The sequence below is a fragment of the Diceros bicornis genome, chromosome 36 (assembly GCF_020826845.1).
Source record: "Diceros bicornis minor isolate mBicDic1 chromosome 36, mDicBic1.mat.cur, whole genome shotgun sequence".
Lineage (NCBI taxonomy): Eukaryota > Metazoa > Chordata > Mammalia > Perissodactyla > Rhinocerotidae > Diceros > Diceros bicornis.
In genome coordinates, this window is record NC_080775.1 from 19,824,464 (window position 1) to 19,841,247 (window position 16,784).

The following is a 16,784-nucleotide window of genomic DNA, read 5'->3' on the forward strand; positions in this document are numbered from 1 at the left end:
AGACAGAGTACCTGAATAGTTAGCTTTGTTAGTAAGAATGTAAATAGAAACAAAATTTATTAAATTACACTTCATTTTGCCCTGAGCAACAATGTGTACATTTTATTCCTTGCTGTTTCATAAAGGACCTTCGCATTTATATGACATCATAAAAATTATTGAAAATAAATTAGTATGAGAGGAGGGTAAGAACTGGCCTATCCTTATTACTGTACAATATATCATATATATAATATTACATGGTTGAAGAGAATTAGCTGAGGAGTATATATAATTGGTATATAATTTCATTTTTATTTTAGTGAAGCATTGAACATTATTGATTAGATATATACTATTCATGTCGTTGCTATTATCAAAGAACTGATTATGACAGGGAAACAGATGTCAGAAAGCAATTACACTAATAACAACATGATTACTGCCACCAATTTAATTCTAGAAACCTGCCTAGAATCCTTATGAAGCAAATAATTTTCCTCAGCTGTATAGAATAGACAGTGATCTGTTTCCCTTACTCATCACAATTTAAAAGAAAATGTGCATTTAAAGATTTTTGATTAGATGTACCATGTAACAGCATCAGCTTTCGAATCCTTCTGTAAATCTTACACCTTTTTCAAAGTAATTTAATTACTTTTCAAAGCTCACTTTCACAGACGGAGGCTTTTCTCTGAGATTTGTTTGTATTTATTTGACCATGGTCATACTCTGAAATGTGAGCATTATGACAGAAAAGAAGTCTATGCTCATTCTTTATTTTTCAGCTAATGTTAAGTTTCTACCTTGTTACTCAGTGTCTCTTTTGGTTTTCTACCATTTCCCAGTAAATTACAGTGTTTTAATTTTAATATTTTGTGCTTTTCTTTATTTTTCTCAAATTATAAAAGTAATTCCTGTTAATTATAGACATTTTAGAAAAGACAAAGCAGTATACACATGAAGAATCTTGATCATTGACCAATGGTCAGAAATGACCATTATTAGAATTTGGTGTATTTCTTTCCATTTTGTTTTGTTATTTTAAATCTCTAGCTCTCTGTCATCTTTCTTCCATCTATTCTGGGTCAACCCCTTATTAATGTGACCTCAGACAGTTAGACTTCTGTGCCTTACTTTCCTCATTTATAAAATGAGAATAATAATGACCCCTACCTCATAGGGTGACTTTGAGGATTAAATGAGTTCATTCATATAAAGTGATTAGCAGAGTGCCTGACACATAGTAAACTCTCAATAAATGCAAATGATTTATGTTCCACATTGCTTATTTATATCTTATTTGCTTGTACTACTGTAGTAGTGTATACATTATAAAAGAGAAACAAAATAGAAATGAAAAGGAACAAGGCACCCCAATGGATAGTCACCATGCCCCACACTGGAGACCACTTGGCGTGGGAAGTTGAAAATTTGCAAGAATGATAAATGATAATATTTACAGACATCTCCTGACAACTATATTTACTTTGAGGCTTCAGATTTGGGGTAGGACTCCAAAGTCATTTTGAAAACTTGGTACTCTCTAAGTGTTAGCTATGTCTTTTCGCTGAAAGGAGATATGATTTAAGGGCATCTTATGATGTTTTAGTTTGAAGCTTCTAAAATAATCACAGGTGTATAGTGACAGGTTTAAACGCTGAGATTATTTTTTACGGTTCAGCTAAACTTATCCACTTCCGACCTCTGCCCCTTCATGAAAAGTTTCCTGACAATTGCAGCCCCGAATTCCTTGCTCTCTCCTGATTTCTCCCTGCTCTGCCCGCTTGAACTCTGACCATTTAACTGCCTTATTTTTCCACGTGCATACATCACAGCATAACAGACATCTTTAATAAATAACATTCATGCTGGCTTCAGCTCAGATGAACTGAAACCCTAAGCCTAGAGATTATCTGCAAAGCCCAATTTATAAGAAGAAGCTCTTCTTGTGGTTGGGCAAGGTGACTTTGAAGGTGGCTAAATATGTTGCAAATTTAAAAGAAGGCCATAGATCAAAATTTGTGGATAGGCTTTTCCTCATATATAGGTTAGTGAATATCTTCCTCACAGTTGTGCATTATTCACCATATAGACCATAAATAGTGCCCTTTCTTCTTGCTGCATAGTCTTTTCACCCTCTGGTATCATGTTTATATTATCTGATATAACATAAATAAATCTCATAGAAGGAATTTTTAAAAAGCAGCACAGAGCTGAGGTATAAGTATATTGAGTGTTTATTAGCAGAGAGAATTTCCCCCAGTAGCTTGCAATTACAAAATATTTTTATTCAGTATTATGTATGCTTCTTCTTAGTAGTGGTTTTTACTTATATCACTTTTTTCTGTAAAATTTATCAAACTCCTAATAGCTATGTTATTGTGTATTATTTCTGCTATGGTTTGAGGGTTTTGATTTCCCACCAATGTTGTTTTAAATTATATTTAGCACAACTAACTTATTTATGAATATTGTTTGAAAATAACATGTTCATGTGGTAAACATGGTTTTCTTTGCTGCATTTTAAAGGTTAACAAATGCATTCTAATAATGATTTTTTATGTTTTATGTTTTTTGTGTTTCACAATTTAGAGCCAACATATTAATTTGATAATTATTCAATACTTTATTCTCATGTTTTGTATTTGCAAAATTTCTTCCGGCTTTCCAAAGAGTCGACTGCTGTTGTGTTTAGCATGTCTCCATAAGAACTCCCGCCATGGGTACCCCTGGGAACTTCTTATTAAGATATTTTCTAGTGAAGAAGAATATCAGGGAGAGAAAGGTAAAAGTTAGAAAACAGAAGAAGTGGGACACTTGGGGAAAAAAGTAATTAAAGAACGGGTAAGGCAAGAAGACAATAAATTTTTATACATAGAAGACAGTGGTCCCAACATCACTGCCTCAGTTTCTCTCTTCTAGAGTCTTTTGACATGACTGTGGAGAGCACAAACACGATTTGTTTAGGAATAAATCTGATTCTTCGTGGTGAAACTGGACTAACATCATACCTTATTTTGCAAATTTGTTTTTGAACCAATGTTTTCTACCCCTGTGGATAGAGAACTCCAGTCGAAATTACTAACGAAAAAGCTGAATTAAACTGTATTTTCATGGGTACTAGCTGAAGTCTAGCTAGTCTAACTAGCTGGTTAGAATCATAGCTTTTGACTGGCTTTGACTAACTCAGTCAAATGACTAACCACTAACTACCAACACTCACAAATAGACGAGGATTTTACTTCCCAAAGGCTATTGGAATGCGGGATTTTCTAATGCTGTTTTGATGTCATATACAAGGTCATTTATTATATCCCAAATTCACAGAGTTCTGGACATTGTAACTAGGAATATAAGCCCAGTTTTGTTTACTTTCAATATTTTCAGATTCTGTGCCAGAAAATTTCTCACTTTGGTTTATTTTGGTTATTCGTCTCTCATGTGTGATAGATACTTGCTGGGACATAATGCAAGTTCTTTCTTAGCTAGATGATTGGTCCTAGATGTGGATGTTATGGCGAGAACCATGAGAACATGGTTCCACTCTCAACCTGTGAGACAAGTCACTTAACTTCTCTGTTCTTTGCTTTCTCTGTCTCCATTTCTCTGCACCAGTTCTGAATTTCTCACTAGGTCTGCCATAGCACAAAGCTCTCACAGGTGTGCTGACAAATTGTAATAGATATGTAGGATTTATTTTTTGCTGTACCTTTGGAGAGGCAATTATGGTGACTTCTTGTCAGATGAAATGTTAAACTGAGCTGTGTAGAGTAGGGGCAATTTATTGTAAGCAGGAGGTAAAGTGTAATTTTAAGCCCATGCCAAGAGAAGAACAGGTGTTTGTTGGAAACTGTGGGAACTCTTTTCCTGGGTGTCAGTCTTGGAGCAAAGGCCTGCAATAAACAGTTCTTCTCAGTAAGTAACACCATGTCAAGGGTGACCAAATCAATAGGGCTCCATCTACGGAGGCTATTTATTTAATTCCTTCATCAATTCTCTTATTTCCAAAATATCCTGACCATGCCAAAAATTTACAAATCTGCATTACATTTTACGAGTCAGACCTCTCACTTGTTACTTGGTACCTCCAGTGTAGTCATGGCAACCACGCTAATGAGTAAATATAAACCTGATGCTTGTGCCAAAGGTGAGTAATTTGGATCTGGGTAATGGCATGAAAAATATTTTTAGAGGAAGAGGAGAAAATGAAAGGAAAAGAGCATTAATTATCTTTTTTAATTTTCTTATGACTCGATATTTTTACCATAGAAGATGAGAGAGGAAAGTGGAAATGAGGGCTTTATGAAGTGATTGAATGTAGAGAGAAGGCAAAAAGAAAGTTAAGTCTTACTGATGATGGGTGTAAATCAGCTTCTTCTTGAGTCTTCTGGCTTTTGAAAGGACACTGTTAGTGATATGATACATTCTATTCATTTTTTCTGCATATATAATAGTTCTCTTTATTGGAATAAACCTTACTGTAAACAATTTTTGTCCAAGAAAATATAATTGAGGTTTTTGGTTGGGTCCATAATAAGACCTGAATGGCGGTCTTCCTATATCTCCCCAAACTTTTTTGGAGGGTCTGAAGTCAGTAAGTCTTCAGAGAGCCAATGTCAAGATACACCATGTGGGGAAGAGGGAAGTGGAGGGAAAAGTCTCAGAGGCCAAGACCGCCAGGCACATAATTGACTTGGTGTCAGGTGTCCATTTGAGAAGTGTGACAAGCCTCCCCACAAAAAGAATTTATCATTTTGTTCCATTCTAGTTCAAATCCTTACTGAAAATAACAAAGCATTTTATGATTTTTAGCACCAAATACTTGAATGTGCATGCTTTCTAGGCCTGAGGGTAGAGAAGTCCAGATTATTTCAAATAGTAGATTTTCATGTGTGGCAAAAAAATATTCTGAGTACCATTGTAAATATATAGAGCACAAATCCTGGAAATTCAGAAGAAGACCCAGTTTGGTCTCTGTGCAGGTTTGTAGAACCCATTTGGAGAATCACTGATGTAAGTCATTTTCTCTGGTGGAAAGTGCCTGCCTAGAATGCAAGTCTTACCTCAATGGTTCTCAAAGTGAGGAGCATCAGCATCAGCCAGGAACTTGTTAGAAGTGCCCAGTCTCAGCTCCACCCCATATCTACATCTATGGAGTCAGAACCTCTGGGGTGGGGCCCAGCAAGCTGTGATGTAATGAGCGCTCCAGGGGATTCTGATACACACTGAAGTTTGAGAATCACCACCTAAACTGATCTTTCATTTCACGCCCCCTGCTCTCATTTCCTAATGTCCCAAACTCAATTTATTTCAGCCCAACGTTTAGCATGGCTAACATACATTGCACTTTAAATTGTATCATAGACTGTGCCAAGTACTTTCCATATATTATCATGTTCTTGGAACAACTGTATAACATAGATTCTATAATTAGTTTCATTTTATTTATTTTTTAAACTTTTCATTTTATTTTATTTTATATTTTTAATTTTATTATTTTTTTTTCCCCCAAAGCCCCAGTAGATAGTTGTATGTCATAGCTGCATATCCTTCTGGTTGCTGTATGTGAGACACAGCCTCAGCATGGCCGGAGAAGTGGTGCGTCGGTGTGCGCGCCTGGGATCCAAACCCGGCCGCCAGCAGCGGAGCATGCGCACTTATCCGCTAAGCCACGGGGCGGCCCCTAATTAGCTTCATTTTAAAGATGGGGTAACGGATGCTTATAGTGGTAAACTTTCCCAAGCTCACATAATAAGTAAATAGCAGGGGCTGGGAACCAGACTGTTTAACTCCTAAATCTGTGCACCTCACCACAGAACTGTGCATCTGATATATTTGTTGAATGCAAGGCAGTTGGATACTTGAGTTACAATAAAATAGTCCCAGACCCAGTGGGATCCCATTTTCATAAGTTGGAAATTGATCAGTCTCTGATAACTTCCTCTATGCATGCCCCTCCACCTAGAAAATATTGCTTTCTTTCTTCCTAAATCCAGTTCTGTGGCTGCTATTAAAATCAGACTCAAGACGTACCTACTCCTGGAAGCATTCCCTGATTTTCCTTATAGAATGGATGATTTCTGTAGGCATTTGCCCTCAGTTTTTGTTGTTGTCTTCTGTTCCTGCAGATTGGTAGTTTTGCACTGTTTACATGCCTCCTACATAAAATCCCCCCAAATGAATTGCAAATTCTCCCAAGAGAGGAACTATATCTTTAATGGGTGACTTCCCTCGGCTGCCCAGCAGGGTTCTGTACATGAAAGTCATCCACAAGGCATGTTGAATAGCAAGAATGTTTATAAAATCTCTTCATAGTCCTTGGATAAAATTTTAGGTTGGATGAAGGAGGAGCGCACCTGAAACATTAGAGGGAAATTGCTAAAATAAATTAAAAGTGCTTAGTAAAAGTACCGAAAGTAGAGACAACTGTTGTTGTTTTAACTTGAATTTCCGAACATCTTCAATGCAGACTAAGAAGTGTTTCCAATGTTTCCATGAAGTACCCACTAGGATTGCTGTAGTCCTTCCTTTTATTATTGCACCCAGAGGCTGTTCTTTTTAGCTGCACTTGAATTTATTGAAATGATTCTGTTTGCCTCAAAGGGTTTTGAATGAGAGGACTGCAAATTTTTTAATGAACTCGCTCTTCATCCCATGAAAAGAAGCTTTCAGAAAAGACAATTTCACTTCATTGCTATAATCTTAAGCAGTGGTACAAAAGTTTTAAACTTTAAGTGGGAATTAAGATTTTTATCATATGAAGAAGGAATCCCTACTAATGCCCTATTAATACCTCTTGTCACATATATTTATGAAATTTTTTGTTCCTTTCTGATCCTTAGATACCCATGCCTTTATTTAAATATAGTGATTTGTGGAATTAACAAATAGTTTTTCAAGCCCCACATGCATATGTGTAGTATTTTAAATGAAAAGTAGCATTTTTTATTACACAAGAAACATATTTATCATAGAGAAGGGAAATAAACAAAATAAAAACACAATAAAATAATCCAAATGCATTTTTCTTTCCCATATGGTGAACTTATTGACATATATTATAATATTATAATATAAATATATTTTATATATTTATATTAAATATTTATATTTTGTAATATAAATATAATATATTATATATAAATTATAATATTATATATTATATTACCTTATATGTATATGAACAACTATTCTCTCTTCTCTCTTTCACACACACAGAATTGTCAAGTTTTTCAATGAAAACCTAATTCTACAAAATGAAGTCTGATACAATATATTATATGTTATATGTGTTATCCTATTCCAATGGGTTGCAAAGGTTATTGTGAAGTTAAAGAAATATAAAGTGATACATGCACTTAATAGTAGGAGAAAGTACAGGAGAAAATAAATTGTAATAGAAGTTTTCCAAATTTCTTCCTAAAGGGAGGTCTCATTTGCCTGTGGTATGGGCATTGGGGAAAGTCCAGATAGGGCAATCTTTAGGAGTATCAGACATAGTTCTCTAAGTTACATTCACTTACTCCCTAAATTATTTTAGAGTAATATGATAGACCTAAGGTAGTTGTCAGTAATTGCCACCCCACCTCAGCAACTTTCATCAGTATAATTTTGCAGCCTCTAAAGAGAGGAGGAGGAATATGCTTAACCCTAATCCCACTGCCTAACTTCACTGACAATCATCGCTTTCCTTGTCAATTTTCTTGCACTGTGTAGTTAAATTAGAAATATCCCTTATCTTACCTAGAAGAAAACTGCATCTGCCCAGCTGACAGATTTTTTTAGACATACACATGCCCTTTGAATAAGGAAAGATTGAATATGTATTTTCCCCACGGTAATCTTGAGTACATAACATCAATTTTTCCTTTAGTAAAAGTCTCCCTACTTTAAAAATTTTCAGTGAGAAGTCAGCTGAGTTGTTTATAGATTCTGTGTCCTAAAACATTTGAATCTCTACTCTTTTATGGGGTATTATAATTAAAAGGCAAAATACAAAGCAAATTTGCTTAAAAGATTAATATCTCCTGAATGTTTAATCATGAGAGACCTGTCTAATCGCTTCCTGCACGACCACTGCTTACCCCATACTGAGAGATTCTAAAGCAAATAATCTGCCTTTGAGTTACTATCTGTTAAATTTTTTATAAGAGCCACCAAAATGTGCATTTTAAATAAAATATCTTGTACACTGCACTTTAGGAAAGACATGAATTTTAATGCATTTTCAAGTAGCTGATAAGAAAGCAAATCATGGCTTTCTCAGAATTCTCGAATGACAAGGCTAGACCCTAGAGCTAAATGAAAAGTGGGTTCTGCCTTGAAGCTCACAGTGCTTTGCTGTTGGATCTGGAGGAGGGGAACCTTGTTTTCAGGGATAGCAGACCCTCAATATCATTCAATTAGGTTTAACAAACATTCATTGAGTGCTCACAATATGCCAAGCATTCAGATATATAACCCTAGAAGTGTCAAAGACTAATAAGACCTATTTCTTGCTTTTGAAAGTATTTAAAAATAAAGGATTTCACAACAAATGGACAAAGATAGACATATAAACAAAATGTTTTATGACACCAATAAGGGTTATAAATGATAGTATTTTCACAGTGCTATGTTTTGGGAGATCAGTGGGAGGCCATTATTCTTGCCAGGGGTGGTCCTATCCCAGACAAAGGACTGGTTTTCTCTTGCTTCCTTTTCATCATCCATAAGGATAATGTAACATCACAGTGAGGGCCTATCCCGCAATAATAGCTCAACACGTAATTGCTCAATTGACCTGAATTAAAGCGTTTCTAGTTCTTGGACTTTTTAGTTTTATTTAGGAGTGGTCACAATTACAACTGGTACTTGTCGACAAAGGTTCCACTTCCTGCCACCCACCCCTCCTAACGTGTCTTGGCGCCCCAATTGTCCCTTTCCTCAGTGACCACTTATGACTGTGAGAAGCAGTCTTTGATGGAGCGTATGACTAAGAGAAAGAGCTGGAATATCCCATGTTTTCGTTCTGCTCTGTTCCCTTATTCCTGAAGAAGCCAAATTAGTCAGACATGGGTGAAATAGCAGATGGTGACAATGGGAACAATTCAATGGCTGTGAATTTAGTGAAAAAATGTCCTAATATTTAAATTCAGGTGAAAGGGAAAGTATTGAATCAGGCTATATAAAGGTATCCAGAGTCTTGTTACTCAAAGTATGGTCCACGAACTAGCAGCATCAGCTCCACCTGGGAACTTTTTAGAAATGCGAGATCTCCCCAGACCTACTGAGCTAGAATCTGCTTTGTAAAAAGATTCTCTTGTGGTTCCTTCGCACGTTAAACTTTGAGAAGAACTTGTGTAAATTCAGTGAAAAAGCGGATAAATCATTGAAAAAGGAGAAGTACAAATGCATTCTAGAAACAAAAGCTTTTTGTCTGTGGTGATACTGTTATATTTCACAGTCCATCAAAAGTTTTTTGTCTATAGAAAATATAATACGCAGGTGATGGATAATCAAGACATCAAAACACATATTCAGTAAAATGGACAATATTTGGATTTTGGACCCTCCAGGCAATGAAAATCTATATTTTTATGAGGAAGTTTGTTCTTTTGTTTAGTCTGTAGAATAGTACATATGGCAAAGGCCCTTCTGTGGCAAGAAAATTACCCAGAGTCAGTTATTAAGCAAAAGAATCTGACTGTTACAAATACTTTTTGATCTCTTTGTATTGTTGCGATAGTTTCTACCTCAATCGTATTCTTAGGCTGGCACAACAAAATGAGCAATGTAATCATCACCAGGCTGAGAGTAAAGACACTTTTTATCAATTTTACAGATGTGAACTAATCAGACTAATTTGAATCTTGGACACAGTTCAGGAAAGCCATTCATTTAGCTACTCTGAGATGTGCTCAGATAAAAGTTACAGATAGAGAAAATACAGAAAATAAAGACTACAGTTTTAGAGGCGAAAGGAATGGACAAGGAATCCATTGCAGAGCTATCTGTTATGTGAACCTGTAGAACTTAGAGCAAGTAGTGCCTTGCCTCTGGTCTTAGGTTGTGTCACAATTCATTAGAAGCAATAATGGTTCTACCTCTATTGCTTATTTAACAGGAAATGCAAAGAGTGTGGACTTTGTGTAATTAGATTTTACTACTTCCCTGTAACAACTTCACTCTCCTTCTGTTTCTCCTTCTCCTTATTCCTCTTCTCTTTTCCCTTTTCCTTTTTAGTTTCTGCCTTAGCTCAGGGTCTGTAGAATAGTGAGCTTGAGGCAATTTTTTGTTATTGCTTTTCTAGGGGATGTGCAATCTGTGGAGGGCAAGAGTGAGGGCAAAGGGGAAGTGAGGAATGAAGGCAGGAAGGCCAATAAATGGTGTTATTGAACTGGCCGCAGTTTCACAAGAAAACGTAGCTGGATGCTTGGTCCCACAAGTTGTCTCTTGAGAGTTTGTATGAAATTGCATCCTGGAACAGATTTTTCTCCGGAACAATTTATTTTCAGGCTTCTCCCATCTTTTGTCTCTCTTTGGTCAAAAATTACCCCAAAGGGCTTTGACTTCTCTGCACTTTGCCTCTCTGGGAAGTCTCTCGCAGAAGCCAGCATCTCCTTGGTCTGGTTGGGTCAGACCTGTGCCCTGGGGATGTCGTGACTCCTGCCACGCTGGGTGCAGTGGAATCCATGTGGGAGCCAGGCCCTAGACCCCTGGGGAGGCTGAGTCTCTCTGTGACCATGGGAAACAAGGCCACTGCAGCAACAGCTGGGTGCTTTGTACAGTTGGACTCACAGGAATTGCTGAGGACTGCTCTGGCCTGAATCAGGGCAAGTGGCTGAGGCCTGGGAGGCAAGTGGGACATCACATAAACTGTGTTCAGTACAGTCTCTACATAATTGACTAAAATGATAGCATCTTAAAAGAAAATACCCATTTGTCTTTCCACAACAGTCAAACTAGCCTGAAATACAGTGGCCAAAAGGCTTCGATATGTTGTTTTTAATATAAATCGGTGGCTACCAACCTAGGGCGATTGTGCCTCCCAGGGGACCTATGACAATGTCTAGAGACATTTTGAGTTGTCATAACTTGGGGGGTGCTACTGGCATCGAGTGGGTAGAGGCCAGGGATGCTGCTAAACATCCTAGGATAAACAGGACCACTCTCCACAACAAAGAATTTTCCAGCCCAAAATGTCTTGCTTGAGAAATGTTGATGTAGACAAAGGACCTAGTTTTTGATTATAGGGTTAATTTAATATTTTGTTAGGCAGTTGAAGTAAAAATCTTGATTCCTGTCCCTTGGACACTGGTTGAGAATTCTAGCCTCGTCTGGCTTTCTAAAACTCCAGTGCCTTTGGGTACAATATGTACCCAGGGAAGAGGGGCCCAGGAGCTCCAGGGGGTATGCTGGAGAGTGCCAGGACAAACTTCACCTATTTAAAAACGAATCCTTAGCCAGCTCTGCACAGTGAAGAGAAGTTAACATTGATCTTTACTTCCTCCTCCTCTGTTGTGCATTTTTATTACCACTGTGTTCAAGACTAAGAATTCAGACTAGAATCTTTGTCTCCATAGTTCTGATAGTTTATGGCATAAACATACATCTGCGAGCCTAACCACCGTTTATAACAGTTTTCCACTGGAGAAGAAAATGTGTTATGTTACAAACATACGTACAATTGGAATACTACCCATGATGCATAAATTGAGGCCTTGGGGCCTTAGTTAGAATCAATCTAGCATTCATTTAAAATATTTTTATATATCACAACTTGAAGAAATCTCCCAGTTTTAAAAATCATATTTGTTACCACTATGAATGGATTCAATTATAATGGAGCTAAAATGTAAACTACATAAGGGCGGTGGTCTTTGTTTTATTTATGGATGTATCCAACAAGCCTAGCATTGTGCCTGGTTCATATAGTAAACGTTTGTTGAATATAATTTTCTATGTGTAGTAGTAGAAATGACAATATTTGTGAGAGGAATATACAAGTACACAAGTAATTAAAACTCAAATACCATTTTTTTCCTTTTTGTCTAAGTTAATTAATATAACAGACTCACCAAGCCCATTAAAGTCTGGTGTCATTTCAGATTATTATCAACTGTTGGCCTTTGAAATTCTGGAAATGGATGTTCTTCTCTACTTTTTTCTCCTTAGACATTTATACTTATGGAATCAACCAGGCCTGGATCTGAGTCCTGGTTCTGCCTCTTACAGCTGTGTAACTTTAGGAAATTTACATGAACTTTCTAAGCCATAGTTTCCTCTTTTCTAAAACCCACAGTATTAGATGAGTTAATATAATGGGCTTAGTTTAGTGGCTATAACAAGCCAAGTACTCAAAAATGTTAGCTACTATTAATATTGTCTGCTATTTAAAAATTGGGCATATCATATTTTATTATTAGAAGAAATTTTGTCCGTTTACTACTAGTAGCACAGTCTTCTTTTTGTGAACTCTTTATTTTTCACAAGTGTTTCACATACTTTTGTTGATTTTTTTCTTCAGTAGAAACCTGTCTTTTTTCAACTCTTTTAAATGAGAACTTACTTTTGGTTCTTTAGACTTTAGCATGAGAACATTATACTAAAAATATGTATATATATTTTTCATTAAAGACAACTGATAATTGAAGCTTCATACACACACAGTGTGTCGAGATCTCTTTATTGTTAAATGTGGTTTGTCAAGCATCATTATCTGCCAATTTCATGATCTGTGATGAACTTGGAAGCAGAGTTGGTCATTTACAACTTCGTCCAAAAAGTTCATGTGGAATTTGAGAACTGTTAGTCAATCACTGCAAGTTCAGTGAGCACTAGAGCTTTGTGCTGAGTTTTAATGCTCATTTCATCTCTTTACATCCTCACTGCTTCTGGCCCTGACAGCTTAACTCTGGCATTTCATACACTTCATCTGCTTTCCTCATACCAATAATAAACTGTTTCTAGGCACAAATGAAAAGGGGAAATCAAAACAACTTGTACTGAAATTTTGAGAGTTTTGAAAAATTTTTATTTCTTTTCCCTTACCTCATATCTCACTATTATTCTTAAATGTCTTGTTTAATTGCATCCTCCAAGATATATTACTCCGTGGTGATGAGGATAAAGAGAGCAATAATTGCTGAAATCCTCTCCTCTTTGAAAATCATCACAGAAAATAGACAAAATAACTAGGACTGTGCAAATAATTCCTGCTGTGGCTAACACTGTTTTTACAACAGTCAAACAATAATAGTCGTAATTTATTAAGCATTTACTATTTGCCAGTCATTCGGGCATGTGCTACATGGGTTAGTTCATTGAACTCTCACAATAAGCTACAAATTACTTAATTTACAATTAAGGGTACTAAAGCATCCAAAAATTAAGTTACTTGCTCAAACTCCTACACCTAGCAAGATACAGAGCCAGGCAGATTCTTAGTAGAATAGGAAGTCATTTTATTTGTTATTTCTGTTTTCCACAGTGTGATTAAAATTATACAATTCTTGGGGCCGGCCCCGTGGCGTAGCGGTTAAGTGCGCCTGCTCCGCTGCTGGTGGCCTGGGTTCAGATCCTGGGCGCGCACTGACGCACTGCTTGTCAGGCCATGCTGTGGTGGCATCCCACATAAAGTGGAGGAAGATGGGCACGGATGTTAGGTCAGGGCCAGTCTTCCTCAGCAAAATGGAAGGATTGGCATGGATGTTAGCTCAGGGCTGATCTTCCTCACAAAAAAAATAAATTATACAATTCTTGTATTTCAATGACAGGAGAAAAAAAAATTAACTAGAACTAAATCTTTCTCTCTCTCCTTTAGATCTATAACCTACCCACTTCTTAAAGCCCATATTAATATTACAATTGTAAACTGCACACAATTTAAGAGATAGATAATTCATGCTCCTAATTAGAACTTAGGATAGGAATTAATTACTTGTGTTTGTGTACTTTTTTTGACTAAGAATCATTCATTTACTTAAATATTCTTCTCAACACTTTAGAAGGTATCTGGAAATGGTACAGTTCTCCTTTTCTTTAGTGTTTAATAGAGAATTATCTTCTCTAGTTGTCTGAAGTGTTCATTTTCACACCATTATTTTTCTAATTTGGAAAGTTTTTATCCTTAGCTAAAGACTTTGAGGAAACATGTTGCATCAGGACTCAGCCTTCCCACAAGAAACCAACAGACATTAGAGTTGTTGTTCTTTAAGTACATGCCTGTTCTCCATTCCCTTCAGCGGGGGCAAGCTTAAGTTCTAAAGTATTATTATGTAGGCCAAACAGTACCCACAGGAATAGATGTACAGAAGTCGCATTCCCCCAATTTGTAATGAATCAGTGAATCCGTGGCCAATGAATTCATTATTAGAATATTTAAAATAGCCTTTTTCCCCCCCAGAATTTAGAGTTTGTGTTTTTAAAATATATTTGTTGCGGCGGGGGGGGGGTCATACTCAGCTGTTGGGGGGCATTTCTTCATTGGATTTACTTGTTCTTTGACTTATTTAAACATAGCCTTGAAATTAAAAATTACTGCACCTCTGTTTGCCTTTATTACTGTTGCCTTGGGAGTAACACGCAGACAAGGCAATCAACCAACCATCTGGCCTCTTAGAGGAATAGATGCAGATACAGAGTAAGGACAGAAGATAGTATAGCAAGAACAGCTTAGAGCTGGGATTTCTGAGTGCAAATTGTCGAGCAGAAAGCTCCCAAGTGGCTCTGGTCCTCCAAATTATCTTCCTTTGCCACTCTCTCTGCCCATGGTGCTTCATCTGCCGGGAGCCTGTGACATGTAAATCATCTGCTGTCTCCCACTTAACTGTAGGCTCCTGAGGGTGGATCATGTGCTCCCCTTCCAAGTGAGATGCCCAGAGCTTGATGCAGTGTTAAGCACAAAGTAGATTCTCAATAGACACTTGTTGACTAAATGAAGGAAAGAATTCTTGAAATCACTGTCTTTTTTACTTTAAGACTGTAGTTACGTTACACCAAATTAGACATCCATTTGAATTAGCAACCATTACTTTGTAAGAATATAAATATCTTTGGTAAGATCAGGGGCTCTCAGGTTAATGGGAATGACTTAATTTAGATTTCCCTCTTCTCAACATCTAATTGGAATTAGATGCATCTAAGAAACATGAGTTTAAACTGAGAGTGGTGGGTACAGGGGAGAATTTGGAAAGAAGGAAAGTGAGTATTTTTGGTGGTAGGGTACATTTTGGGTTGTAGAGTGGTCCACTGGGGGAGGAGGGAACAAAAGGAATCCCAATGGCAATAGAAGCCATTAGGAGGGAAGAGAGAAGGGTAAAGGGCATTCTGAAGGATGCCAATGAGAAACTGCAGGTGTTCCTAGGAGTTCTCATAAAATGCTTTACATCTTTGTCTTCCTTTCACTGCTGAAATTTTTCTCATTCCCAAGACTCATATTTCAGACTGTACCGTTTGTGTTATATTTCAGACATATTACGGATCCAATAAGTTGTAGCGGGTTGACCTATTGGGCCAAAGTCTTTCTATGGGAAAAATACAGAGCAAAGCACTTTAGAATTTTGAGAAATCTTAAAAATCTTCCAACTAAATGGATTTTAAACTTATTTTGGATTCAGAAACCCTTTTGAAAAAGGAACTCTTACTCTGAGGTGAAATGTGTCATGTAGATAAAAGTTGGGGATGGTCCCCCTACCAACTCAGCACTTCCCTGTTCTCTCTCTTTCCCCCAAGATGGTCTGGCCTCTGCTCAGAGCTTGGGCTTTGCAGTGCAGTTTGCAGTCATTGATCTAAACACTTAGGCTTGTTTACCTGTGAAGGAAGTCCTGTGACATTTAGAAACTTGGCAAAATGAGTCAGGAGCAGACCAAGTCTGGTCACCGGTGCAGTGTGCTTGCCATGGCACCAAGATTCTCTAGCACGAAGAACACCTGGCATGGTGTTGGACACAATGCCTGGCACAGAAAAGACATTTAATAAATAAATGTTGTGGAATGAGTGAGAAAAATGAATGAATGTGCACTGAACTAGAGATGAAAAGGGTATCTAAGTGTATGGTGTTCTGGCTCTTTTTGAAAATAGTTTGGGAATTGCCTATGTTTGGGAAATAAACCAATGGAGAACTGATCAAAAGTGATGTTTTAGGGCTGTCCCAGGTGTGTAGTGGTTAAGTTCACGCGCTCCGCTTCTATGGCCCATAGTTTGCAGGTGTGAATCCCAGGCGCAGACCTATGCACAGCTCATCAAGCCCTGTGTGGCAGCGTCCCATATACAAAATACAGGAAGATGGGCACAGATGTTAGCTCAGGGCCAATCTTCCTCAGCAAAAAGAGGAAGATTGGCAACAGATGTTAGCTCAAGGCTAATCTTCCTTACACACACACACAAAAAAGTGATGCTTTACCATTTCCTGAGGACACCTTTCTCTCTAGTCAAGATCTCTTTTTTCATTGTGAGAAACAAACTTCCCTGAGGGTAGGAAGCATGCTTGTTCTGTTCACCATTAATATCTACTGTGCTCAGTGCCTAACACAGTGTCTGGGGCAAACCAGATGCTCAATACGTATTTGTCGAACACACTGTTTACTAAATCCCTTCATCTATATGACTCAACTGAGAAATTAATGTGCTTGAAACTAAACTCATTTCCTTTTAGTATTGGTCAAAGGCATCAATATGCACACACTCCTTAACGCCGCAATAAATCTGAGAGTCACTTTTGTCTAATCTCCTTCACTCTACTCCTGCAACCACATGATTGTCCAAGTCTGATAATTTTTCCTTCTCAATATATCTTAAATTTGTCCTGTTCTTTCTGGCCC

The 16,784-nt window shown here is 37.3% G+C and overlaps 1 protein-coding gene across 2 annotated transcripts in view; it reads left to right on the plus strand.

Annotated features, from left to right (window-relative positions):
* The window catches only part of PLXDC2 (plexin domain containing 2), a 425,253-nt gene that overhangs the window by 22,306 nt on the left and 386,163 nt on the right, over positions 1-16,784 (plus strand). The gene's annotated exons all lie outside the window — the stretch shown is intronic.